This window comes from Lissotriton vulgaris, chromosome 10 (assembly GCF_964263255.1).
Source record: "Lissotriton vulgaris chromosome 10, aLisVul1.2, whole genome shotgun sequence".
Taxonomy (NCBI): Eukaryota; Metazoa; Chordata; class Amphibia; order Caudata; family Salamandridae; genus Lissotriton; species Lissotriton vulgaris.
The window spans coordinates 535792412-535813667 of record NC_141698.1 but is presented as its reverse complement, the minus strand read 5'-3'; the positions used below and the strand labels follow the sequence as shown (position 1 = coordinate 535813667).

At 47.5% G+C, this 21256-nt stretch overlaps 37 non-coding genes across 37 annotated transcripts; all 37 read right to left on the bottom strand.

The window, feature by feature from the left end:
- Positions 1 to 381: 381 nt before the first annotated feature.
- TRNAV-UAC (transfer RNA valine (anticodon UAC)) lies at positions 382 to 454 on the bottom strand. Its single transcript has one exon. It is a non-coding gene; the product is annotated as a tRNA-Val (tRNA).
- Positions 455 to 839: 385 nt separating this feature from the next.
- TRNAP-CGG (transfer RNA proline (anticodon CGG)) lies at positions 840 to 911 on the bottom strand. Its single transcript has one exon. It is a non-coding gene; the product is annotated as a tRNA-Pro (tRNA).
- Positions 912 to 1843: 932 nt separating this feature from the next.
- Positions 1844 to 1955, bottom strand: TRNAL-CAA (transfer RNA leucine (anticodon CAA)). The gene is made up of 2 exons: positions 1918 to 1955; positions 1844 to 1889 (listed from the first exon to the last, which is right to left on the bottom strand). It is a non-coding gene; the product is annotated as a tRNA-Leu (tRNA).
- Positions 1956 to 2248: 293 nt separating this feature from the next.
- Positions 2249 to 2321, bottom strand: TRNAV-AAC (transfer RNA valine (anticodon AAC)). The gene has a single exon. It is a non-coding gene; the product is annotated as a tRNA-Val (tRNA).
- A 381-nt stretch (positions 2322 to 2702) lies between these two features.
- On the bottom strand, positions 2703 to 2774 carry TRNAP-AGG (transfer RNA proline (anticodon AGG)). Its single transcript has one exon. It is a non-coding gene; the product is annotated as a tRNA-Pro (tRNA).
- Positions 2775 to 3179: 405 nt separating this feature from the next.
- TRNAV-UAC (transfer RNA valine (anticodon UAC)) lies at positions 3180 to 3252 on the bottom strand. Its single transcript has one exon. It is a non-coding gene; the product is annotated as a tRNA-Val (tRNA).
- A 385-nt stretch (positions 3253 to 3637) lies between these two features.
- Positions 3638 to 3709, bottom strand: TRNAP-CGG (transfer RNA proline (anticodon CGG)). The gene has a single exon. It is a non-coding gene; the product is annotated as a tRNA-Pro (tRNA).
- A 932-nt stretch (positions 3710 to 4641) lies between these two features.
- On the bottom strand, positions 4642 to 4753 carry TRNAL-CAA (transfer RNA leucine (anticodon CAA)). The gene is made up of 2 exons: positions 4716 to 4753; positions 4642 to 4687 (listed from the first exon to the last, which is right to left on the bottom strand). It is a non-coding gene; the product is annotated as a tRNA-Leu (tRNA).
- A 293-nt stretch (positions 4754 to 5046) lies between these two features.
- On the bottom strand, positions 5047 to 5119 carry TRNAV-AAC (transfer RNA valine (anticodon AAC)). The gene has a single exon. It is a non-coding gene; the product is annotated as a tRNA-Val (tRNA).
- Positions 5120 to 5504: 385 nt separating this feature from the next.
- Positions 5505 to 5576, bottom strand: TRNAP-AGG (transfer RNA proline (anticodon AGG)). Its single transcript has one exon. It is a non-coding gene; the product is annotated as a tRNA-Pro (tRNA).
- Positions 5577 to 5981: 405 nt separating this feature from the next.
- On the bottom strand, positions 5982 to 6054 carry TRNAV-UAC (transfer RNA valine (anticodon UAC)). The gene has a single exon. It is a non-coding gene; the product is annotated as a tRNA-Val (tRNA).
- A 385-nt stretch (positions 6055 to 6439) lies between these two features.
- TRNAP-CGG (transfer RNA proline (anticodon CGG)) lies at positions 6440 to 6511 on the bottom strand. The gene has a single exon. It is a non-coding gene; the product is annotated as a tRNA-Pro (tRNA).
- Positions 6512 to 7443: 932 nt separating this feature from the next.
- TRNAL-CAA (transfer RNA leucine (anticodon CAA)) lies at positions 7444 to 7555 on the bottom strand. Its single transcript has 2 exons — positions 7518 to 7555; positions 7444 to 7489 (listed from the first exon to the last, which is right to left on the bottom strand). It is a non-coding gene; the product is annotated as a tRNA-Leu (tRNA).
- Positions 7556 to 7848: 293 nt separating this feature from the next.
- Positions 7849 to 7921, bottom strand: TRNAV-AAC (transfer RNA valine (anticodon AAC)). The gene has a single exon. It is a non-coding gene; the product is annotated as a tRNA-Val (tRNA).
- A 381-nt stretch (positions 7922 to 8302) lies between these two features.
- Positions 8303 to 8374, bottom strand: TRNAP-AGG (transfer RNA proline (anticodon AGG)). The gene has a single exon. It is a non-coding gene; the product is annotated as a tRNA-Pro (tRNA).
- A 405-nt stretch (positions 8375 to 8779) lies between these two features.
- Positions 8780 to 8852, bottom strand: TRNAV-UAC (transfer RNA valine (anticodon UAC)). Its single transcript has one exon. It is a non-coding gene; the product is annotated as a tRNA-Val (tRNA).
- A 385-nt stretch (positions 8853 to 9237) lies between these two features.
- Positions 9238 to 9309, bottom strand: TRNAP-CGG (transfer RNA proline (anticodon CGG)). The gene has a single exon. It is a non-coding gene; the product is annotated as a tRNA-Pro (tRNA).
- A 932-nt stretch (positions 9310 to 10241) lies between these two features.
- On the bottom strand, positions 10242 to 10353 carry TRNAL-CAA (transfer RNA leucine (anticodon CAA)). Its single transcript has 2 exons — positions 10316 to 10353; positions 10242 to 10287 (listed from the first exon to the last, which is right to left on the bottom strand). It is a non-coding gene; the product is annotated as a tRNA-Leu (tRNA).
- Positions 10354 to 10646: 293 nt separating this feature from the next.
- Positions 10647 to 10719, bottom strand: TRNAV-AAC (transfer RNA valine (anticodon AAC)). The gene has a single exon. It is a non-coding gene; the product is annotated as a tRNA-Val (tRNA).
- A 385-nt stretch (positions 10720 to 11104) lies between these two features.
- TRNAP-AGG (transfer RNA proline (anticodon AGG)) lies at positions 11105 to 11176 on the bottom strand. Its single transcript has one exon. It is a non-coding gene; the product is annotated as a tRNA-Pro (tRNA).
- A 405-nt stretch (positions 11177 to 11581) lies between these two features.
- Positions 11582 to 11654, bottom strand: TRNAV-UAC (transfer RNA valine (anticodon UAC)). Its single transcript has one exon. It is a non-coding gene; the product is annotated as a tRNA-Val (tRNA).
- Positions 11655 to 12039: 385 nt separating this feature from the next.
- Positions 12040 to 12111, bottom strand: TRNAP-CGG (transfer RNA proline (anticodon CGG)). Its single transcript has one exon. It is a non-coding gene; the product is annotated as a tRNA-Pro (tRNA).
- Positions 12112 to 13043: 932 nt separating this feature from the next.
- TRNAL-CAA (transfer RNA leucine (anticodon CAA)) lies at positions 13044 to 13155 on the bottom strand. Its single transcript has 2 exons — positions 13118 to 13155; positions 13044 to 13089 (listed from the first exon to the last, which is right to left on the bottom strand). It is a non-coding gene; the product is annotated as a tRNA-Leu (tRNA).
- A 292-nt stretch (positions 13156 to 13447) lies between these two features.
- TRNAV-AAC (transfer RNA valine (anticodon AAC)) lies at positions 13448 to 13520 on the bottom strand. The gene has a single exon. It is a non-coding gene; the product is annotated as a tRNA-Val (tRNA).
- Positions 13521 to 13905: 385 nt separating this feature from the next.
- On the bottom strand, positions 13906 to 13977 carry TRNAP-AGG (transfer RNA proline (anticodon AGG)). The gene has a single exon. It is a non-coding gene; the product is annotated as a tRNA-Pro (tRNA).
- A 405-nt stretch (positions 13978 to 14382) lies between these two features.
- Positions 14383 to 14455, bottom strand: TRNAV-UAC (transfer RNA valine (anticodon UAC)). The gene has a single exon. It is a non-coding gene; the product is annotated as a tRNA-Val (tRNA).
- A 385-nt stretch (positions 14456 to 14840) lies between these two features.
- TRNAP-CGG (transfer RNA proline (anticodon CGG)) lies at positions 14841 to 14912 on the bottom strand. The gene has a single exon. It is a non-coding gene; the product is annotated as a tRNA-Pro (tRNA).
- Positions 14913 to 15844: 932 nt separating this feature from the next.
- On the bottom strand, positions 15845 to 15956 carry TRNAL-CAA (transfer RNA leucine (anticodon CAA)). The gene is made up of 2 exons: positions 15919 to 15956; positions 15845 to 15890 (listed from the first exon to the last, which is right to left on the bottom strand). It is a non-coding gene; the product is annotated as a tRNA-Leu (tRNA).
- A 293-nt stretch (positions 15957 to 16249) lies between these two features.
- Positions 16250 to 16322, bottom strand: TRNAV-AAC (transfer RNA valine (anticodon AAC)). The gene has a single exon. It is a non-coding gene; the product is annotated as a tRNA-Val (tRNA).
- A 381-nt stretch (positions 16323 to 16703) lies between these two features.
- On the bottom strand, positions 16704 to 16775 carry TRNAP-AGG (transfer RNA proline (anticodon AGG)). Its single transcript has one exon. It is a non-coding gene; the product is annotated as a tRNA-Pro (tRNA).
- A 405-nt stretch (positions 16776 to 17180) lies between these two features.
- Positions 17181 to 17253, bottom strand: TRNAV-UAC (transfer RNA valine (anticodon UAC)). The gene has a single exon. It is a non-coding gene; the product is annotated as a tRNA-Val (tRNA).
- Positions 17254 to 17638: 385 nt separating this feature from the next.
- Positions 17639 to 17710, bottom strand: TRNAP-CGG (transfer RNA proline (anticodon CGG)). The gene has a single exon. It is a non-coding gene; the product is annotated as a tRNA-Pro (tRNA).
- Positions 17711 to 18642: 932 nt separating this feature from the next.
- Positions 18643 to 18754, bottom strand: TRNAL-CAA (transfer RNA leucine (anticodon CAA)). The gene is made up of 2 exons: positions 18717 to 18754; positions 18643 to 18688 (listed from the first exon to the last, which is right to left on the bottom strand). It is a non-coding gene; the product is annotated as a tRNA-Leu (tRNA).
- Positions 18755 to 19047: 293 nt separating this feature from the next.
- TRNAV-AAC (transfer RNA valine (anticodon AAC)) lies at positions 19048 to 19120 on the bottom strand. The gene has a single exon. It is a non-coding gene; the product is annotated as a tRNA-Val (tRNA).
- A 381-nt stretch (positions 19121 to 19501) lies between these two features.
- On the bottom strand, positions 19502 to 19573 carry TRNAP-AGG (transfer RNA proline (anticodon AGG)). Its single transcript has one exon. It is a non-coding gene; the product is annotated as a tRNA-Pro (tRNA).
- Positions 19574 to 19978: 405 nt separating this feature from the next.
- TRNAV-UAC (transfer RNA valine (anticodon UAC)) lies at positions 19979 to 20051 on the bottom strand. Its single transcript has one exon. It is a non-coding gene; the product is annotated as a tRNA-Val (tRNA).
- A 385-nt stretch (positions 20052 to 20436) lies between these two features.
- TRNAP-CGG (transfer RNA proline (anticodon CGG)) lies at positions 20437 to 20508 on the bottom strand. The gene has a single exon. It is a non-coding gene; the product is annotated as a tRNA-Pro (tRNA).
- Between the last annotated feature and the right edge of the window lie 748 nt (positions 20509 to 21256).

Here is a 21256-nt window from a genome sequence, read left to right as displayed (position 1 = left end):
CTCCAGGGGTTAGTGGCAGCTAGCCAGTACATGCTGCTCTGTTCTGCAATATGATTGCTGTCTTTTCCATGACCGTCATCAAACAAGAAATTAAAAAGCCTCTGTCCTTCAGACAGTTTGTTTGCTTTAAGTGTCTGCTCGTGGTGAGGACAAGAGAAGCATTTCTTCTCTCATGCCTTGCTTTCATGAAGTAGGCCCACCCTACAGAGCAAAGTGCGAGCAAGCGAATGGCGCAAGCTATCGTCACTTCTCTTTTCGAGCTGTCACTGAGATCTCTGGAGCACACTACGTCAGGCTGGTGAGGAATAGACAGCCTCTATTATCTCAGCTTTTCTATAAAGTGAGCCAGTAAATGCAAACACTGTGAAAAACAGCAAGCTGCATTTCTGCCCGGTCTCGAACCAGGGACCTTTCGCGTGTAAGGCGAACGTGATAACCACTACACTACAGAAACAGACACTACCTCAGGAATCTTGTTGGCGTGTATTGGGTTGGAACGCACAGACTAAGGGCCAACGTCCTTGAAGCTCAAAGTTGGGCTCTCCTTACCCGGTCTCTCTTTCTTTGGAAGACAGGAATGAGGACCACTTTTTTCCCCAAGAGGCGATTTTGAAACCATATCCTGAAATGACACTAGAAAAACTCTTTGCATGTAATGTTCCTACACTGCTGGTCCAGCCCAGAAAAGCAGTTGCAAGGAAGTCCTGCACTCCTTTATCATGTCAAAAGTGGAAAATAGCGTGCAGGGTAAGGAACCTTCTCGACATACACAGCGTCTTATAGCATTGAAAAGAAGAAAGGCTCCTATATGACAAGCAGCCTGAAAACTTCCACAGGATGGGCTCGTCCGGGATTTGAACCCGGGACCTCTCGCACCCGAAGCGAGAATCATACCCCTAGACCAACGAGCCTGAGTGGCCAGGAGACATTTTGAACAATTACTGAAGCGTCTTTCAGAAAACAGCAGGGCTATTTGGCTCGTCTCCCTATAAGTGAGCCACACAAAGTCATGTTTTCTCTCAAGTTGTTGTTTTTTCACTCCAGCAAGGAAGGGGGCAGCCAATCTCCTATCGGCCAGTGAGCAGTAAAAAGGCACAGATGAGAACAGCAAGCACTTTCTGGCACTTGTACTCCTCTGCAAGTCCTGGACCCTTGCTCCATAGACTTCCACACCAGAAGCAATGAAGGGCCCACCATTTCTTGCGCCTGAGAAAGAGGTGTTTGATATTTGGATTCAAACGCGCCCGCTCAGCGCTCGATCAGGCTCGATCAGGCGAGATTTATATGAGTGGCTCACAGGCCTGAAACATTCACCTGGGAGACCCAGAGTGGCTGACTTCCCAGTATGGCCATTGTTGGGCGAGTCTCCTCCTTTCCTCCTGCCTCAATCTAGAATTGGCTGCAAATCACAAGAGGGAGTGCAATGTCCGTGTGTAGTGCCTACTACCAGCTACCTCTCTGTCTTCCTTATGTAAATTAGAATTTTCAAGGGGGGACCATTGGCAATCTGCTCCTCCCACATAACCAGGAAGCCCTGTTGAACATGTCTGCCTGTGTTGTTGCAGGGACAGTGCCTTCTCTGCCAAAAAGGTGGCAGGAGAGCCTCACAACAAATGATGGGATCAACTGCTTATTTCGAAACCCAGCAAGGCAGTTACTGTGATGGATTGCAAATGTAATGGAAGGTGTGCCTGAGGTGTCACTTTCAGAAATACATGGAATTGTGATTGAGGGCCCAGCCTGGTGGATTTCTCTTTATTTACTACAGGTTCCCGCAAATATTGTGGTGTGTGTGGGGAATGCACTGCAAAAATTAGGAAGACTTAAGGGTGTAAAAGGGACCTGTCAGAAGTGGGATTTGAACCCACGCCTCCATGAGGAGACCAGAAGGCTCAGCATCACTGAAGATCAAGCTCTCTTGAGTCTGGCGCCTTAGACCACTCGGCCATCCTGACGGCTCAGGGTGTGCTTAGTTCTGACTTTTCTGTCTGCACCTGCCAACGTTTCCACTTACAACGTTCACAGAAATGTCACAGGTGTAAAGGCCCCAACAATACAACATAGCTCACACAAAATAAAAATAGGCCCAAGAACAACCCCCAGATGATCGATGGAGATAACTTTGTTTCGTCTGCAAAGGTAAAAAAAAATTCTCGCGGCTCACTGTGTTCAAAGACCACCTCTTCTTAAACTTGCATTGAGATAATAAGGTTTTAGAGTGTGCACAAAAAAAGCATCCAATGCACAGTGTTTCTGCCCCGTCTCGAACCGGGGACCTTTCGCGTGTTAGGCGAACGTGATGACCACTACACTACAGAAACTACCTTGGTGCTTTCTACTGTTAGAGGAAAGTTTCTCTCAAGTCTTCACCCTACTTCTATTCTGCTGTATCAGCAGCGGCTCAGAATGTGCAGAACAAGTGTGAAAACCTCAGAGATATCATCCAACATGCTTGCAATTAGACGTATTCAAAACTCACTTGTGCAGGCATCGACAGGCAAATATCTGATGCCTAAATGCCAGCGAGTACAGCTTGGGAAAGCATGACCTGGGACACACTGAGACTAAGCAGGTAGGCAGATAAAGCATGGTGATCCATTTTTCTTCTGAGGTTAGAAATATGTTGTGCAACAATGCACCCAGTATAACGAGAAATAGTCATAGTGCTTTTTTAGTAGGGTTTGTATGTTTACCTCTAAAAAGGGCTCGTCCGGGATTTGAACCCGGGACCTCTCGCACCCTAAGCGAGAATCATACCCCTAGACCAACGAGCCACGCAAGAGTCACCTCTGACACGGCTCCAGGGGTTAGTGGCAGCTAGCCAGTACATGCTGCTCTGTTCTGCAATATGATTGCTGTCTTTTCCATGACCGTCATCAAACAAGAAATTAAAAAGCCTATGTCCTTCAGACAGTTTGTTTGCTTTAAGTGTCTGCTCGTGGTGAGGACAAGAGAAGCATTTCTTCTCTCATGCCTTGCTTTCATGAAGTAGGCCCACCCTACAGAGCAAAGTGCGAGCAAGCGAATGGCGCAAGCTATCGTCACTTCTCTTTTCGAGCTGTCACTGAGATCTCTGGAGCACACTACGTCAGGCTGGTGAGGAATAGACAGCCTCTATTATCTCAGCTTTTCTATAAAGTGAGCCAGTAAATGCAAACACTGTGAAAAACAGCAAGCTGCATTTCTGCCCGGTCTCGAACCAGGGACTTTTCGCGTGTAAGGCGAACGTGATAACCACTACACTACAGAAACAGACACTACCTCAGGAATCTTGTTGGCGTGTATTGGGTTGGAACGCACAGACTAAGGGCCAACGTCCTTGAAGCTCAAAGTTGGGCTCTCCTTACCCGGTCTCTCTTTCTTTGGAAGACAGGAATGAGGACCACTTTTTTCCCCAAGAGGCGATTTTGAAACCATATCCTGAAATGACACTAGAAAAACTCTTTGCATGTAATGTTCCTACACTGCTGGTCCAGCCCAGAAAAGCAGTTGCAAGGAAGTCCTGCACTCCTTTATCATGTCAAAAGTGGAAAATAGCGTGCAGGGTAAGGAACCTTCTCGACATACACAGCGTCTTATAGCATTGAAAAGAAGAAAGGCTCCTATATAACAAGCAGCCTGAAAACTTCCACAGGATGGGCTCGTCCGGGATTTGAACCCGGGACCTCTCGCACCCGAAGCGAGAATCATACCCCTAGACCAACGAGCCTGAGTGGCCAGGAGACATTTTGAACAATTACTGAAGCGTCTTTCAGAAAACAGCAGGGCTATTTGGCTCGTCTCCCTATAAGTGAGCCACACAAAGTCATGTTTTCTCTCAAGTTGTTGTTTTTTCACTCCAGCAAGGAAGGGGGCAGCCAATCTCCTATCGGCCAGTGAGCAGTAAAAAGGCACAGATGAGAACAGCAAGCACTTTCTGGCACTTGTACTCCTCTGCAAGTCCTGGACCCTTGCTCCATAGACTTCCACACCAGAAGCAATGAAGGGCCCACCATTTCTTGCGCCTGAGAAAGAGGTGTTTGATATTTGGATTCAAACGCGCTCGCTCAGCGCTCGATCAGGCTCGATCAGGCGAGATTTATATGAGTGGCTCACAGGCCTGAAACATTCACCTGGGAGACCCAGAGTGGCTGACTTCCCAGTATGGCCATTGTTGGGCGAGTCTCCTCCTTTCCTCCTGCCTCAATCTAGAATTGGCTGCAAATCACAAGAGGGAGTGCAATGTCCGTGTGTAGTGCCTACTACCAGCTACCTCTCTGTCTTCCTTATGTAAATTAGAATTTTCAAGGGGGGACCATTGGCAATCTGCTCCTCCCACATAACCAGGAAGCCCTGTTGAACATGTCTGCCTGTGTTGTTGCAGGGACAGTGCCTTCTCTGCCCAAAAGGTGGCAGGAGAGCCTCACAACAAATGATGGGATCAACTGCTTATTTCGAAACCCAGCAAGGCAGTTACTGTGATGGATTGCAAATGTAATGGAAGGTGTGCCTGCGGTGTCACTTTCAGAAATACATGGAATTGTGATTGAGGGCCCAGCCTGGTGGATTTCTCTTTATTTACTACAGGTTCCCGCAAATATTGTGGTGTGTGTGGGGAATGCACTGCAAAAATTAGGAAGACTTAAGGGTGTAAAAGGGACCTGTCAGAAGTGGGATTTGAACCCACGCCTCCATGAGGAGACCAGAAGGCTCAGCATCACTGAAGATCAAGCTCTCTTGAGTCTGGCGCCTTAGACCACTCGGCCATCCTGACGGCTCAGGGTGTGCTTAGTTCTGACTTTTCTGTCTGCACCTGCCAACGTTTCCACTTACAACGTTCACAGAAATGTCACAGGTGTAAAGGCCCCAACAATACAACATAGCTCACACAAAATAAAAATAGGCCCAAGAACAACCCCCAGATGATCGATGGAGATAACTTTGTTTCGTCTGCAAAGGTAAAAAAAAATTCTCGCGGCTCACCGTGTTCAAAGACCACCTCTTCTTAAACTTGCATTGAGATAATAAGGTTTTAGAGTGTGCACAAAAAAAGCATCCAATGCACAGTGTTTCTGCCCCGTCTCGAACCGGGGACCTTTCGCGTGTTAGGCGAACGTGATGACCACTACACTACAGAAACTACCTTGGTGCTTTCTACTGTTAGAGGAAAGTTTCTCTCAAGTCTTCACCCTACTTCTATTCTGCTGTATCAGCAGCGGCTCAGAATGTGCAGAACAAGTGTGAAAACCTCAGAGATATCATCCAACATGCTTGCAATTAGACGTATTCAAAACTCACTTGTGCAGGCATCGACAGGCAAATATCTGATGCCTAAATGCCAGCGAGTACAGCTTGGGAAAGCATCACCTGGGACACACTGAGACTAAGCAGGTAGGCAGATAAAGCATGGTGATCCATTTTTCTTCTGAGGTTAGAAATATGTTGTGCAACAATGCACCCAGTATAACGAGAAATAGTCAGGCATAGTGCTTTTTTAGTAGGGTTTGTATGTTTACCTCTAAAAAGGGCTCGTCCGGGATTTGAACCCGGGACCTCTCGCACCCTAAGCGAGAATCCTACCCCTAGACCAACGAGCCACGCAAGAGTCACCTCTGACACGGCTCCAGGGGTTAGTGGCAGCTAGCCAGTACATGCTGCTCTGTTCTGCAATATGATTGCTGTCTTTTCCATGACCGTCATCAAACAAGAAATTAAAAAGCCTCTGTCCTTCAGACAGTTTGTTTGCTTTAAGTGTCTGCTCGTGGTGAGGACAAGAGAAGCATTTCTTCTCTCATGCCTTGCTTTCATGAAGTAGGCCCACCCTACAGAGCAAAGTGCGAGCAAGCGAATGGCGCAAGCTATCGTCACTTCTCTTTTCGAGCTGTCACTGAGATCTCTGGAGCACACTACGTCAGGCTGGTGAGGAATAGACAGCCTCTATTATCTCAGCTTTTCTATAAAGTGAGCCAGTAAATGCAAACACTGTGAAAAACAGCAAGCTGCATTTCTGCCCGGTCTCGAACCAGGGACCTTTCGCGTGTAAGGCGAACGTGATAACCACTACACTACAGAAACAGACACTACCTCAGGAATCTTGTTGGCGTGTATTGGGTTGGAACGCACAGACTAAGGGCCAACGTCCTTGAAGCTCAAAGTTGGGCTCTCCTTACCCGGTCTCTCTTTCTTTGGAAGACAGGAATGAGGACCACTTTTTTCCCCAAGAGGCGATTTTGAAACCATATCCTGAAATGACACTAGAAAAACTCTTTGCATGTAATGTTCCTACACTGCTGGTCCAGCCCAGAAAAGCAGTTGCAAGGAAGTCCTGCACTCCTTTATCATGTCAAAAGTGGAAAATAGCGTGCAGGGTAAGGAACCTTCTCGACATACACAGCGTCTTATAGCATTGAAAAGAAGAAAGGCTCCTATATGACAAGCAGCCTGAAAACTTCCACAGGATGGGCTCGTCCGGGATTTGAACCCGGGACCTCTCGCACCCGAAGCGAGAATCATACCCCTAGACCAACGAGCCTGAGTGGCCAGGAGACATTTTGAACAATTACTGAAGCGTCTTTCAGAAAACAGCAGGGCTATTTGGCTCGTCTCCCTATAAGTGAGCCACACAAAGTCATGTTTTCTCTCAAGTTGTTGTTTTTTCACTCCAGCAAGGAAGGGGGCAGCCAATCTCCTATCGGCCAGTGAGCAGTAAAAAGGCACAGATGAGAACAGCAAGCACTTTCTGGCACTTGTACTCCTCTGCAAGTCCTGGACCCTTGCTCCATAGACTTCCACACCAGAAGCAATGAAGGGCCCACCATTTCTTGCGCCTGAGAAAGAGGTGTTTGATATTTGGATTCAAACGCGCCCGCTCAGCGCTCGATCAGGCTCGATCAGGCGAGATTTATATGAGTGGCTCACAGGCCTGAAACATTCACCTGGGAGACCCAGAGTGGCTGACTTCCCAGTATGGCCATTGTTGGGCGAGTCTCCTCCTTTCCTCCTGCCTCAATCTAGAATTGGCTGCAAATCACAAGAGGGAGTGCAATGTCCGTGTGTAGTGCCTACTACCAGCTACCTCTCTGTCTTCCTTATGTAAATTAGAATTTTCAAGGGGGGACCATTGGCAATCTGCTCCTCCCACATAACCAGGAAGCCCTGTTGAACATGTCTGCCTGTGTTGTTGCAGGGACAGTGCCTTCTCTGCCAAAAAGGTGGCAGGAGAGCCTCACAACAAATGATGGGATCAACTGCTTATTTCGAAACCCAGCAAGGCAGTTACTGTGATGGATTGCAAATGTAATGGAAGGTGTGCCTGAGGTGTCACTTTCAGAAATACATGGAATTGTGATTGAGGGCCCAGCCTGGTGGATTTCTCTTTATTTACTACAGGTTCCCGCAAATATTGTGGTGTGTGTGGGGAATGCACTGCAAAAATTAGGAAGACTTAAGGGTGTAAAAGGGACCTGTCAGAAGTGGGATTTGAACCCACGCCTCCATGAGGAGACCAGAAGGCTCAGCATCACTGAAGATCAAGCTCTCTTGAGTCTGGCGCCTTAGACCACTCGGCCATCCTGACGGCTCAGGGTGTGCTTAGTTCTGACTTTTCTGTCTGCACCTGCCAACGTTTCCACTTACAACGTTCACAGAAATGTCACAGGTGTAAAGGCCCCAACAATACAACATAGCTCACACAAAATAAAAATAGGCCCAAGAACAACCCCCAGATGATCGATGGAGATAACTTTGTTTCGTCTGCAAAGGTAAAAAAAAATTCTCGCGGCTCACTGTGTTCAAAGACCACCTCTTCTTAAACTTGCATTGAGATAATAAGGTTTTAGAGTGTGCACAAAAAAAGCATCCAATGCACAGTGTTTCTGCCCCGTCTCGAACCGGGGACCTTTCGCGTGTTAGGCGAACGTGATGACCACTACACTACAGAAACTACCTTGGTGCTTTCTACTGTTAGAGGAAAGTTTCTCTCAAGTCTTCACCCTACTTCTATTCTGCTGTATCAGCAGCGGCTCAGAATGTGCAGAACAAGTGTGAAAACCTCAGAGATATCATCCAACATGCTTGCAATTAGACGTATTCAAAACTCACTTGTGCAGGCATCGACAGGCAAATATCTGATGCCTAAATGCCAGCGAGTACAGCTTGGGAAAGCATGACCTGGGACACACTGAGACTAAGCAGGTAGGCAGATAAAGCATGGTGATCCATTTTTCTTCTGAGGTTAGAAATATGTTGTGCAACAATGCACCCAGTATAACGAGAAATAGTCATAGTGCTTTTTTAGTAGGGTTTGTATGTTTACCTCTAAAAAGGGCTCGTCCGGGATTTGAACCCGGGACCTCTCGCACCCTAAGCGAGAATCATACCCCTAGACCAACGAGCCACGCAAGAGTCACCTCTGACACGGCTCCAGGGGTTAGTGGCAGCTAGCCAGTACATGCTGCTCTGTTCTGCAATATGATTGCTGTCTTTTCCATGACCGTCATCAAACAAGAAATTAAAAAGCCTATGTCCTTCAGACAGTTTGTTTGCTTTAAGTGTCTGCTCGTGGTGAGGACAAGAGAAGCATTTCTTCTCTCATGCCTTGCTTTCATGAAGTAGGCCCACCCTACAGAGCAAAGTGCGAGCAAGCGAATGGCGCAAGCTATCGTCACTTCTCTTTTCGAGCTGTCACTGAGATCTCTGGAGCACACTACGTCAGGCTGGTGAGGAATAGACAGCCTCTATTATCTCAGCTTTTCTATAAAGTGAGCCAGTAAATGCAAACACTGTGAAAAACAGCAAGCTGCATTTCTGCCCGGTCTCGAACCAGGGACTTTTCGCGTGTAAGGCGAACGTGATAACCACTACACTACAGAAACAGACACTACCTCAGGAATCTTGTTGGCGTGTATTGGGTTGGAACGCACAGACTAAGGGCCAACGTCCTTGAAGCTCAAAGTTGGGCTCTCCTTACCCGGTCTCTCTTTCTTTGGAAGACAGGAATGAGGACCACTTTTTTCCCCAAGAGGCGATTTTGAAACCATATCCTGAAATGACACTAGAAAAACTCTTTGCATGTAATGTTCCTACACTGCTGGTCCAGCCCAGAAAAGCAGTTGCAAGGAAGTCCTGCACTCCTTTATCATGTCAAAAGTGGAAAATAGCGTGCAGGGTAAGGAACCTTCTCGACATACACAGCGTCTTATAGCATTGAAAAGAAGAAAGGCTCCTATATAACAAGCAGCCTGAAAACTTCCACAGGATGGGCTCGTCCGGGATTTGAACCCGGGACCTCTCGCACCCGAAGCGAGAATCATACCCCTAGACCAACGAGCCTGAGTGGCCAGGAGACATTTTGAACAATTACTGAAGCGTCTTTCAGAAAACAGCAGGGCTATTTGGCTCGTCTCCCTATAAGTGAGCCACACAAAGTCATGTTTTCTCTCAAGTTGTTGTTTTTTCACTCCAGCAAGGAAGGGGGCAGCCAATCTCCTATCGGCCAGTGAGCAGTAAAAAGGCACAGATGAGAACAGCAAGCACTTTCTGGCACTTGTACTCCTCTGCAAGTCCTGGACCCTTGCTCCATAGACTTCCACACCAGAAGCAATGAAGGGCCCACCATTTCTTGCGCCTGAGAAAGAGGTGTTTGATATTTGGATTCAAACGCGCTCGCTCAGCGCTCGATCAGGCTCGATCAGGCGAGATTTATATGAGTGGCTCACAGGCCTGAAACATTCACCTGGGAGACCCAGAGTGGCTGACTTCCCAGTATGGCCATTGTTGGGCGAGTCTCCTCCTTTCCTCCTGCCTCAATCTAGAATTGGCTGCAAATCACAAGAGGGAGTGCAATGTCCGTGTGTAGTGCCTACTACCAGCTACCTCTCTGTCTTCCTTATGTAAATTAGAATTTTCAAGGGGGGACCATTGGCAATCTGCTCCTCCCACATAACCAGGAAGCCCTGTTGAACATGTCTGCCTGTGTTGTTGCAGGGACAGTGCCTTCTCTGCCCAAAAGGTGGCAGGAGAGCCTCACAACAAATGATGGGATCAACTGCTTATTTCGAAACCCAGCAAGGCAGTTACTGTGATGGATTGCAAATGTAATGGAAGGTGTGCCTGCGGTGTCACTTTCAGAAATACATGGAATTGTGATTGAGGGCCCAGCCTGGTGGATTTCTCTTTATTTACTACAGGTTCCCGCAAATATTGTGGTGTGTGTGGGGAATGCACTGCAAAAATTAGGAAGACTTAAGGGTGTAAAAGGGACCTGTCAGAAGTGGGATTTGAACCCACGCCTCCATGAGGAGACCAGAAGGCTCAGCATCACTGAAGATCAAGCTCTCTTGAGTCTGGCGCCTTAGACCACTCGGCCATCCTGACGGCTCAGGGTGTGCTTAGTTCTGACTTTTCTGTCTGCACCTGCCAACGTTTCCACTTACAACGTTCACAGAAATGTCACAGGTGTAAAGGCCCCAACAATACAACATAGCTCACACAAAATAAAAATAGGCCCAAGAACAACCCCCAGATGATCGATGGAGATAACTTTGTTTCGTCTGCAAAGGTAAAAAAAAATTCTCGCGGCTCACCGTGTTCAAAGACCACCTCTTCTTAAACTTGCATTGAGATAATAAGGTTTTAGAGTGTGCACAAAAAAAGCATCCAATGCACAGTGTTTCTGCCCCGTCTCGAACCGGGGACCTTTCGCGTGTTAGGTGAACGTGATGACCATTACACTACAGAAACTACCTTGGTGCTTTCTACTGTTAGAGGAAAGTTTCTCTCAAGTCTTCACCCTACTTCTATTCTGCTGTATCAGCAGCGGCTCAGAATATGCAGAACAAGTGTGAAAACCTCAGAGATATCATCCAACATGCTTGCAATTAGACGTATTCAAAACTCACTTGTGCAGGCATCGACAGGCAAATATTTGATGCCTAAATGCCAGCGAGTACAGCTTGGGAAAGCATCACCTGGGACACACTGAGACTAAGCAGGTAGGCAGATAAAGCATGGTGATCCATTTTTCTTCTGAGGTTAGAAATATGTTGTGCAACAATGCACCCAGTATAACGAGAAATAGTCAGGCATAGTGCTTTTTTAGTAGGGTTTGTATGTTTACCTCTAAAAAGGGCTCGTCCGGGATTTGAACCCGGGACCTCTCGCACCCTAAGCGAGAATCATACCCCTAGACCAACGAGCCACGCAAGAGTCACCTCTGACACGGCTCCAGGGGTTAGTGGCAGCTAGCCAGTACATGCTGCTCTGTTCTGCAATATGATTGCTGTCTTTTCCATGACCGTCATCAAACAAGAAATTAAAAAGCCTCTGTCCTTCAGACAGTTTGTTTGCTTTAAGTGTCTGCTCGTGGTGAGGACAAGAGAAGCATTTCTTCTCTCATGCCTTGCTTTCATGAAGTAGGCCCACCCTACAGAGCAAAGTGCGAGCAAGCGAATGGCGCAAGCTATCGTCACTTCTCTTTTCGAGCTGTCACTGAGATCTCTGGAGCACACTACGTCAGGCTGGTGAGGAATAGACAGCCTCTATTATCTCAGCTTTTCTATAAAGTGAGCCAGTAAATGCAAACACTGTGAAAAACAGCAAGCTGCATTTCTGCCCGGTCTCGAACCAGGGACCTTTCGCGTGTAAGGCGAACGTGATAACCACTACACTACAGAAACAGACACTACCTCAGGAATCTTGTTGGCGTGTATTGGGTTGGAACGCACAGACTAAGGGCCAACGTCCTTGAAGCTCAAAGTTGGGCTCTCCTTACCCGGTCTCTCTTTCTTTGGAAGACAGGAATGAGGACCACTTTTTTCCCCAAGAGGCGATTTTGAAACCATATCCTGAAATGACACTAGAAAAACTCTTTGCATGTAATGTTCCTACACTGCTGGTCCAGCCCAGAAAAGCAGTTGCAAGGAAGTCCTGCACTCCTTTATCATGTCAAAAGTGGAAAATAGCGTGCAGGGTAAGGAACCTTCTCGACATACACAGCGTCTTATAGCATTGAAAAGAAGAAAGGCTCCTATATGACAAGCAGCCTGAAAACTTCCACAGGATGGGCTCGTCCGGGATTTGAACCCGGGACCTCTCGCACCCGAAGCGAGAATCATACCCCTAGACCAACGAGCCTGAGTGGCCAGGAGACATTTTGAACAATTACTGAAGCGTCTTTCAGAAAACAGCAGGGCTATTTGGCTCGTCTCCCTATAAGTGAGCCACACAAAGTCATGTTTTCTCTCAAGTTGTTGTTTTTTCACTCCAGCAAGGAAGGGGGCAGCCAATCTCCTATCGGCCAGTGAGCAGTAAAAAGGCACAGATGAGAACAGCAAGCACTTTCTGGCACTTGTACTCCTCTGCAAGTCCTGGACCCTTGCTCCATAGACTTCCACACCAGAAGCAATGAAGGGCCCACCATTTCTTGCGCCTGAGAAAGAGGTGTTTGATATTTGGATTCAAACGCGCTCGCTCAGCGCTCGATCAGGCTCGATCAGGCGAGATTTATATGAGTGGCTCACAGGCCTGAAACATTCACCTGGGAGACCCAGAGTGGCTGACTTCCCAGTATGGCCATTGTTGGGCGAGTCTCCTCCTTTCCTCCTGCCTCAATCTAGAATTGGCTGCAAATCACAAGAGGGAGTGCAATGTCCGTGTGTAGTGCCTACTACCAGCTACCTCTTTGTCTTCCTTATGTAAATTAGAATTTTCAAGGGGGGACCATTGGCAATCTGCTCCTCCCACATAACCAGGAAGCCCTGTTGAACATGTCTGCCTGTGTTGTTGCAGGGACAGTGCCTTCTCTGCCCAAAAGGTGGCAGGAGAGCCTCACAACAAATGATGGGATCAACTGCTTATTTCGAAACCCAGCAAGGCAGTTACTGTGGTGGATTGCAAATGTAATGGAAGGTGTGCCTGCGGTGTCACTTTCAGAAATACATGGAATTGTGATTGAGGGCCCAGCCTGGTGGATTTCTCTTTATTTACTACAGGTTCCCGCAAATATTGTGGTGTGTGTGGGGAATGCACTGCAAAAATTAGGAAGACTTAAGGGTGTAAAAGGGACCTGTCAGAAGTGGGATTTGAACCCACGCCTCCATGAGGAGACCAGAAGGCTCAGCATCACTGAAGATCAAGCTCTCTTGAGTCTGGCGCCTTAGACCACTCGGCCATCCTGACGGCTCAGGGTGTGCTTAGTTCTGACTTTTCTGTCTGCACCTGCCAACGTTTCCACTTACAACGTTCACAGAAATGTCACAGGTGTAAAGGCCCCAACAATACAACATAGCTCACACAAAATAAAAATAGGCCCAAGAACAACCCCCAGATGATCGATGGAGATAACTTTGTTTCGTCTGCAAAGGTAAAAAAAATTCTCGCGGCTCACCGTGTTCAAAGACCACCTCTTCTTAAACTTGCATTGAGATAATAAGGTTTTAGAGTGTGCACAAAAAAAGCATCCAATGCACAGTGTTTCTGCCCCGTCTCGAACCGGGGACCTTTCGCGTGTTAGGCGAACGTGATGACCACTACACTACAGAAACTACCTTGGTGCTTTCTACTGTTAGAGGAAAGTTTCTCTCAAGTCTTCACCCTACTTCTATTCTGCTGTATCAGCAGCGGCTCAGAATGTGCAGAACAAGTGTGAAAACCTCAGAGATATCATCCAACATGCTTGCAATTAGACGTATTCAAAACTCACTTGTGCAGGCATCGACAGGCAAATATCTGATGCCTAAATGCCAGCGAGTACAGCTTGGGAAAGCATCACCTGGGACACACTGAGACTAAGCAGGTAGGCAGATAAAGCATGGTGATCCATTTTTCTTCTGAGGTTAGAAATATGTTGTGCAACAATGCACCCAGTATAACGAGAAATAGTCAGGCATAGTGCTTTTTTAGTAGGGTTTGTATGTTTACCTCTAAAAAGGGCTCGTCCGGGATTTGAACCCGGGACCTCTCGCACCCTAAGCGAGAATCATACCCCTAGACCAACGAGCCACGCAAGAGTCACCTCTGACACGGCTCCAGGGGTTAGTGGCAGCTAGCCAGTACATGCTGCTCTGTTCTGCAATATGATTGCTGTCTTTTCCATGACCGTCATCAAACAAGAAATTAAAAAGCCTCTGTCCTTCAGACAGTTTGTTTGCTTTAAGTGTCTGCTCGTGGTGAGGACAAGAGAAGCATTTCTTCTCTCATGCCTTGCTTTCATGAAGTAGGCCCACCCTACAGAGCAAAGTGCGAGCAAGCGAATGGCGCAAGCTATCGTCACTTCTCTTTTCGAGCTGTCACTGAGATCTCTGGAGCACACTACGTCAGGCTGGTGAGGAATAGACAGCCTCTATTATCTCAGCTTTTCTATAAAGTGAGCCAGTAAATGCAAACACTGTGAAAAACAGCAAGCTGCATTTCTGCCCGGTCTCGAACCAGGGACCTTTCGCGTGTAAGGCGAACGTGATAACCACTACACTACAGAAACAGACACTACCTCAGGAATCTTGTTGGCGTGTATTGGGTTGGAACGCACAGACTAAGGGCCAACGTCCTTGAAGCTCAAAGTTGGGCTCTCCTTACCCGGTCTCTCTTTCTTTGGAAGACAGGAATGAGGACCACTTTTTTCCCCAAGAGGCGATTTTGAAACCATATCCTGAAATGACACTAGAAAAACTCTTTGCATGTAATGTTCCTACACTGCTGGTCCAGCCCAGAAAAGCAGTTGCAAGGAAGTCCTGCACTCCTTTATCATGTCAAAAGTGGAAAATAGCGTGCAGGGTAAGGAACCTTCTCGACATACACAGCGTCTTATAGCATTGAAAAGAAGAAAGGCTCCTATATGACAAGCAGCCTGAAAACTTCCACAGGATGGGCTCGTCCGGGATTTGAACCCGGGACCTCTCGCACCCGAAGCGAGAATCATACCCCTAGACCAACGAGCCTGAGTGGCCAGGAGACATTTTGAACAATTACTGAAGCGTCTTTCAGAAAACAGCAGGGCTATTTGGCTCGTCTCCCTATAAGTGAGCCACACAAAGTCATGTTTTCTCTCAAGTTGTTGTTTTTTCACTCCAGCAAGGAAGGGGGCAGCCAATCTCCTATCGGCCAGTGAGCAGTAAAAAGGCACAGATGAGAACAGCAAGCACTTTCTGGCACTTGTACTCCTCTGCAAGTCCTGGACCCTTGCTCCATAGACTTCCACACCAGAAGCAATGAAGGGCCCACCATTTCTTGCGCCTGAGAAAGAGGTGTTTGATATTTGGATTCAAACGCGCCCGCTCAGCGCTCGATCAGGCTCGATCAGGCGAGATTTATATGAGTGGCTCACAGGCCTGAAACATTCACCTGGGAGACCCAGAGTGGCTGACTTCCCAGTATGGCCATTGTTGGGCGAGTCTCCTCCTTTCCTCCTGCCTCAATCTAGAATTGGCTGCAAATCACAAGAGGGAGTGCAATGTCCGTGTGTAGTGCCTACTACCAGCTACCTCTCTGTCTTCCTTATGTAAATTAGAATTTTCAAGGGGGGACCATTGGCAATCTGCTCCTCCCACATAACCAGGAAGCCCTGTTGAACATGTCTGCCTGTGTTGTTGCAGGGACAGTGCCTTCTCTGCCAAAAAGGTGGCAGGAGAGCCTCACAACAAATGATGGGATCAACTGCTTATTTCGAAACCCAGCAAGGCAGTTACTGTGATGGATTGCAAATGTAATGGAAGGTGTGCCTGAGGTGTCACTTTCAGAAATACATGGAATTGTGATTGAGGGCCCAGCCTGGTGGATTTCTCTTTATTTACTACAGGTTCCCGCAAATATTGTGGTGTGTGTGGGGAATGCACTGCAAAAATTAGGAAGACTTAAGGGTGTAAAAGGGACCTGTCAGAAGTGGGATTTGAACCCACGCCTCCATGAGGAGACCAGAAGGCTCAGCATCACTGAAGATCAAGCTCTCTTGAGTCTGGCGCCTTAGACCACTCGGCCATCCTGACGGCTCAGGGTGTGCTTAGTTCTGACTTTTCTGTCTGCACCTGCCAACGTTTCCACTTACAACGTTCACAGAAATGTCACAGGTGTAAAGGCCCCAACAATACAACATAGCTCACACAAAATAAAAATAGGCCCAAGAACAACCCCCAGATGATCGATGGAGATAACTTTGTTTCGTCTGCAAAGGTAAAAAAAAATTCTCGCGGCTCACTGTGTTCAAAGACCACCTCTTCTTAAACTTGCATTGAGATAATAAGGTTTTAGAGTGTGCACAAAAAAAGCATCCAATGCACAGTGTTTCTGCCCCGTCTCGAACCGGGGACCTTTCGCGTGTTAGGCGAACGTGATGACCACTACACTACAGAAACTACCTTGGTGCTTTCTACTGTTAGAGGAAAGTTTCTCTCAAGTCTTCACCCTACTTCTATTCTGCTGTATCAGCAGCGGCTCAGAATGTGCAGAACAAGTGTGAAAACCTCAGAGATATCATCCAACATGCTTGCAATTAGACGTATTCAAAACTCACTTGTGCAGGCATCGACAGGCAAATATCTGATGCCTAAATGCCAGCGAGTACAGCTTGGGAAAGCATGACCTGGGACACACTGAGACTAAGCAGGTAGGCAGATAAAGCATGGTGATCCATTTTTCTTCTGAGGTTAGAAATATGTTGTGCAACAATGCACCCAGTATAACGAGAAATAGTCATAGTGCTTTTTTAGTAGGGTTTGTATGTTTACCTCTAAAAAGGGCTCGTCCGGGATTTGAACCCGGGACCTCTCGCACCCTAAGCGAGAATCATACCCCTAGACCAACGAGCCACGCAAGAGTCACCTCTGACACGGCTCCAGGGGTTAGTGGCAGCTAGCCAGTACATGCTGCTCTGTTCTGCAATATGATTGCTGTCTTTTCCATGACCGTCATCAAACAAGAAATTAAAAAGCCTCTGTCCTTCAGACAGTTTGTTTGCTTTAAGTGTCTGCTCGTGGTGAGGACAAGAGAAGCATTTCTTCTCTCATGCCTTGCTTTCATGAAGTAGGCCCACCCTACAGAGCAAAGTGCGAGCAAGCGAATGGCGCAAGCTATCGTCACTTCTCTTTTCGAGCTGTCACTGAGATCTCTGGAGCACACTACGTCAGGCTGGTGAGGAATAGACAGCCTCTATTATCTCAGCTTTTCTATAAAGTGAGCCAGTAAATGCAAACACTGTGAAAAACAGCAAGCTGCATTTCTGCCCGGTCTCGAACCAGGGACCTTTCGCGTGTAAGGCGAACGTGATAACCACTACACTACAGAAACAGACACTACCTCAGGAATCTTGTTGGCGTGTATTGGGTTGGAACGCACAGACTAAGGGCCAACGTCCTTGAAGCTCAAAGTTGGGCTCTCCTTACCCGGTCTCTCTTTCTTTGGAAGACAGGAATGAGGACCACTTTTTTCCCCAAGAGGCGATTTTGAAACCATATCCTGAAATGACACTAGAAAAACTCTTTGCATGTAATGTTCCTACACTGCTGGTCCAGCCCAGAAAAGCAGTTGCAAGGAAGTCCTGCACTCCTTTATCATGTCAAAAGTGGAAAATAGCGTGCAGGGTAAGGAACCTTCTCGACATACACAGCGTCTCATAGCATTGAAAAGAAGAAAGGCTCCTATATGACAAGCAGCCTGAAAACTTCCACAGGATGGGCTCGTCCGGGATTTGAACCCGGGACCTCTCGCACCCGAAGCGAGAATCATACCCCTAGACCAACGAGCCTGAGTGGCCAGGAGACATTTTGAACAATTACTGAAGCGTCTTTCAGAAAACAGCAGGGCTATTTGGCTCGTCTCCCTATAAGTGAGCCACACAAAGTCATGTTTTCTCTCAAGTTGTTGTTTTTTCACTCCAGCAAGGAAGGGGGCAGCCAATCTCCTATCGGCCAGTGAGCAGTAAAAAGGCACAGATGAGAACAGCAAGCACTTTCTGGCACTTGTACTCCTCTGCAAGTCCTGGACCCTTGCTCCATAGACTTCCACACCAGAAGCAATGAAGGGCCCACCATTTCTTGCGCCTGAGAAAGAGGTGTTTGATATTTGGATTCAAACGCGCCCGCTCAGCGCTCGATCAGGCTCGATCAGGCGAGATTTATATGAGTGGCTCACAGGCCTGAAACATTCACCTGGGAGACCCAGAGTGGCTGACTTCCCAGTATGGCCATTGTTGGGCGAGTCTCCTCCTTTCCTCCTGCCTCAATCTAGAATTGGCTGCAAATCACAAGAGGGAGTGCAATGTCCGTGTGTAGTGCCTACTACCAGCTACCTCTCTGTCTTCCTTATGTAAATTAGAATTTTCAAGGGGGGACCATTGGCAATCTGCTCCTCCCACATAACCAGGAAGCCCTGTTGAACATGTCTGCCTGTGTTGTTGCAGGGACAGTGCCTTCTCTGCCAAAAAGGTGGCAGGAGAGCCTCACAACAAATGATGGGATCAACTGCTTATTTCGAAACCCAGCAAGGCAGTTACTGTGATGGATTGCAAATGTAATGGAAGGTGTGCCTGAGGTGTCACTTTCAGAAATACATGGAATTGTGATTGAGGGCCCAGCCTGGTGGATTTCTCTTTATTTACTACAGGTTCCCGCAAATATTGTGGTGTGTGTGGGGAATGCACTGCAAAAATTAGGAAGACTTAAGGGTGTAAAAGGGACCTGTCAGAAGTGGGATTTGAACCCACGCCTCCATGAGGAGACCAGAAGGCTCAGCATCACTGAAGATCAAGCTCTCTTGAGTCTGGCGCCTTAGACCACTCGGCCATCCTGACGGCTCAGGGTGTGCTTAGTTCTGACTTTTCTGTCTGCACCTGCCAACGTTTCCACTTACAACGTTCACAGAAATGTCACAGGTGTAAAGGCCCCAACAATACAACATAGCTCACACAAAATAAAAATAGGCCCAAGAACAACCCCCAGATGATCGATGGAGATAACTTTGTTTCGTCTGCAAAGGTAAAAAAAAATTCTCGCGGCTCACTGTGTTCAAAGACCACCTCTTCTTAAACTTGCATTGAGATAATAAGGTTTTAGAGTGTGCACAAAAAAAGCATCCAATGCACAGTGTTTCTGCCCCGTCTCGAACCGGGGACCTTTCGCGTGTTAGGCGAACGTGATGACCACTACACTACAGAAACTACCTTGGTGCTTTCTACTGTTAGAGGAAAGTTTCTCTCAAGTCTTCACCCTACTTCTATTCTGCTGTATCAGCAGCGGCTCAGAATGTGCAGAACAAGTGTGAAAACCTCAGAGATATCATCCAACATGCTTGCAATTAGACGTATTCAAAACTCACTTGTGCAGGCATCGACAGGCAAATATCTGATGCCTAAATGCCAGCGAGTACAGCTTGGGAAAGCATGACCTGGGACACACTGAGACTAAGCAGGTAGGCAGATAAAGCATGGTGATCCATTTTTCTTCTGAGGTTAGAAATATGTTGTGCAACAATGCACCCAGTATAACGAGAAATAGTCATAGTGCTTTTTTAGTAGGGTTTGTATGTTTACCTCTAAAAAGGGCTCGTCCGGGATTTGAACCCGGGACCTCTCGCACCCTAAGCGAGAATCATACCCCTAGACCAACGAGCCACGCAAGAGTCACCTCTGACACGGCTCCAGGGGTTAGTGGCAGCTAGCCAGTACATGCTGCTCTGTTCTGCAATATGATTGCTGTCTTTTCCATGACCGTCATCAAACAAGAAATTAAAAAGCCTATGTCCTTCAGACAGTTTGTTTGCTTTAAGTGTCTGCTCGTGGTGAGGACAAGAGAAGCATTTCTTCTCTCATGCCTTGCTTTCATGAAGTAGGCCCACCCTACAGAGCAAAGTGCGAGCAAGCGAATGGCGCAAGCTATCGTCACTTCTCTTTTCGAGCTGTCACTGAGATCTCTGGAGCACACTACGTCAGGCTGGTGAGGAATAGACAGCCTCTATTATCTCAGCTTTTCTATAAAGTGAGCCAGTAAATGCAAACACTGTGAAAAACAGCAAGCTGCATTTCTGCCCGGTCTCGAACCAGGGACTTTTCGCGTGTAAGGCGAACGTGATAACCACTACACTACAGAAACAGACACTACCTCAGGAATCTTGTTGGCGTGTATTGGGTTGGAACGCACAGACTAAGGGCCAACGTCCTTGAAGCTCAAAGTTGGGCTCTCCTTACCCGGTCTCTCTTTCTTTGGAAGACAGGAATGAGGACCACTTTTTTCCCCAAGAGGCGATTTTGAAACCATATCCTGAAATGACACTAGAAAAACTCTTTGCATGTAATGTTCCTACACTGCTGGTCCAGCCCAGAAAAGCAGTTGCAAGGAAGTCCTGCACTCCTTTATCATGTCAAAAGTGGAAAATAGCGTGCAGGGTAAGGAACCTTCTCGACATACACAGCGTCTTATAGCATTGAAAAGAAGAAAGGCTCCTATATAACAAGCAGCCTGAAAACTTCCACAGGATGGGCTCGTCCGGGATTTGAACCCGGGACCTCTCGCACCCGAAGCGAGAATCATACCCCTAGACCAACGAGCCTGAGTGGCCAGGAGACATTTTGAACAATTACTGAAGCGTCTTTCAGAAAACAGCAGGGCTATTTGGCTCGTCTCCCTATAAGTGAGCCACACAAAGTCATGTTTTCTCTCAAGTTGTTGTTTTTTCACTCCAGCAAGGAAGGGGGCAGCCAATCTCCTATCGGCCAGTGAGCAGTAAAAAGGCACAGATGAGAACAGCAAGCACTTTCTGGCACTTGTACTCCTCTGCAAGTCCTGGACCCTTGCTCCATAGACTTCCACACCAGAAGCAATGAAGGGCCCACCATTTCTTGCGCCTGAGAAAGAGGTGTTTGATATTTGGATTCAAACGCGCTCGCTCAGCGCTCGATCAGGCTCGATCAGGCGAGATTTATATGAGTGGCTCACAGGCCTGAAACATTCACCTGGGAGACCCAGAGTGGCTGACTTCCCAGTATGGCCATTGTTGGGCGAGTCTCCTCCTTTCCTCCTGCCTCAATCTAGAATTGGCTGCAAATCACAAGAGGGAGTGCAATGTCCGTGTGTAGTGCCTACTACCAGCTACCTCTCTGTCTTCCTTATGTAAATTAGAATTTTCAAGGGGGGACCATTGGCAATCTGCTCCTCCCACATAACCAGGAAGCCCTGTTGAACATGTCTGCCTGTGTTGTTGCAGGGACAGTGCCTTCTCTGCCCAAAAGGTGGCAGGAGAGCCTCACAACAAATGATGGGATCAACTGCTTATTTCGAAACCCAGCAAGGCAGTTACT